General features: G+C 41.9%; 1 non-coding gene across 1 annotated transcript; it reads left to right on the plus strand.

Moving 5' to 3' along the window:
* The first annotated feature begins 2078 nt into the window (after positions 1-2078).
* On the plus strand, positions 2079-2159 carry trnas-uga (transfer RNA serine (anticodon UGA)). The gene has a single exon. It is a non-coding gene; the product is annotated as a tRNA-Ser (tRNA).

Consider the following 2159-nt stretch of genomic DNA (forward strand, 5'->3'; position numbering starts at 1 on the left):
GGCGGTGAGCTGGGATAGAGCCTCCAACCTTATCATGTGCACAAGAAATTTCAAAATCACACTGACCCAAGGAGCCTGGCAAGACAGCACTCAGCGAACATGTGTCAGGAAATTTCCGTCAGGAAATTTGTCAAATTCAAATATGGGAAAGCAGAACGCTCCACTCCAGGTAGGAGTCAAACTGACAATCTTCGTACCCAACGTTAGACACGTGACCCATCACGACATTACGATACTGCAAACACGTGCGTCATAGCTTGTTGGTTTGTAACGGGGAGATAGACATAAACAGATTTACAAGGTGAACAACCAACAAATGTAATGGCTGCCATGAATAACAACCCCAGATCTAACAAACGGTCCCTGTTAACTTTGTTTTCTCCATAGGTTCTGTCACACCGCTGAGTTTCTTTGAATTTGTTCAGATTTATGTAAATCGGAATGAAGCTTGAAACAATTCAGCGTATATGCTGCTTCTGAAATTTAATCATTAGTGATGTGTAACGACACGGCAGTGAACCCTTCTGTTAATTAAACTGAACACCCAGATTAACTCATCTCGCCTCTTAATATGCTAAAATATGACTGATACAAAACTCCAAAATTCCACGATTTAAAGAAAATGGTATCGATTCATTTTAACAACTATTCACAAATCAACCATCGCTTTCTCTTAACTGCTAAATATCTGCCTCTAACTCAATAAAATTGTCCAGTTCCAATGGAACAGTTATTGAAATTATAGCAACTTAATCTTAAATCGATGCAGGGGCTGTGGTTGTCAGTATGTTCCTTTTTCGGGCTGAAGATCTCCTTGCATCAACTTCGTCCTTTTACTGCAAATATGTTTCAAATTATAAAGGTACCTTGGATCGAGAGTGTTTCGTTGACAGTTACACTCTTGATATCAGTTAATCTGTCTGACTTTGAAGCTACCTGCCTTTTTTATGCCTCCAGCACTGGATTGTCGAATTCCTGGATGTTGGCAAAAGCCATAAATTCAAGTTGGATTGGGTTTGCATTTCCTGGGGCATAGGAAAGACCGAATTGTTAAAAGGTAACAAACTCAGGTATCTATTTCACAGCCAAATCTGCCACATCTTCAATTTTCCCGAACACTTATGAGACTGCTGGTTAGTCATTTGGCAGATATTTGTAAGCTCTCAGTTCAGAACAACATTCACTCTCCCTTAACGGTACACTATACGCCTTCAACTTCATAACAAGTATCTTCACGCTAAATTAGTAGAATTCATGAATTCGAACTCCCTGAACGGGAATGGAACACTGACTGTGTTTCTGAGTGCACCAAATCCTCACCAGTAAGCTATCAGGGAAAAAGACGGCTCTCTTCTGTCTTCTCTCACTGATTCCGTTTTTAACTTTTCAGTTGCGATCATTTTGCCTCCAGATCAATTTCTCCCTGTCAGTGTGTTTATACGGCATGGACAATGACCCTTTGTGACATCGTCTCGATGAAGAATATCAAGGATCCGTCTCATGCATGTCTAAGTTTCAGCGCTTGTGTGTTCTGACCTTTCAAATGCTCATGGCAATGAGGTTACCCCTTAATCGCCAATTGCAGAGGAGGGAAGTTCCAGACTATCAAACTCCGTTCTCATCCCGTGGGGAAACTGCAGGTTTTGGGTCGGTGCATTTTGGAAATTGAAATTTGCACAAGAGCAGCGAGTACAACTATTTCAGCTCACTGTCCTTTCCATATCCCAACTGACCACAAAACATTCTCATTATCTGGAGAAGTAGGTTGTGTTCCACCTAAAGCTGCGTTTTGTCGGAGGACCTTGCCGACGTGAAGCACATGGAACTCTCAGGCGATATATCGAAATGTTTCCCTCTGAGTCTGGTACACATCTGGTTCAGAACTTGAGTTTCCTGATTATCAAAAAAAAATGTCTGGACCTGAGAAAAATGGGCGTTGGTTCAGATGGGTTTTCAGTCTGTGAAAATGAACACAGCTGGATCCCTTTGAAATTTGCGGTCTGACGAAATGCAACCCGCAGTCCCAATGGATTCATAACTCATCACTTCAACCTAGAACATAGAACAATAGCCTATCTGTAGTTGTGGCTGAGTGGTGAAGGCGATGGACTTGAAATCCATGGGGCATTCCCACGCAGGTTCGAATCTTGTCAACTACA

This window comes from Chiloscyllium plagiosum, unplaced genomic scaffold (assembly GCF_037043375.1).
Source record: "Chiloscyllium plagiosum isolate Xiang-an unplaced genomic scaffold, Cpla_swu_hap1 HiC_scaffold_45, whole genome shotgun sequence".
Lineage (NCBI taxonomy): Eukaryota > Metazoa > Chordata > Chondrichthyes > Orectolobiformes > Hemiscylliidae > Chiloscyllium > Chiloscyllium plagiosum.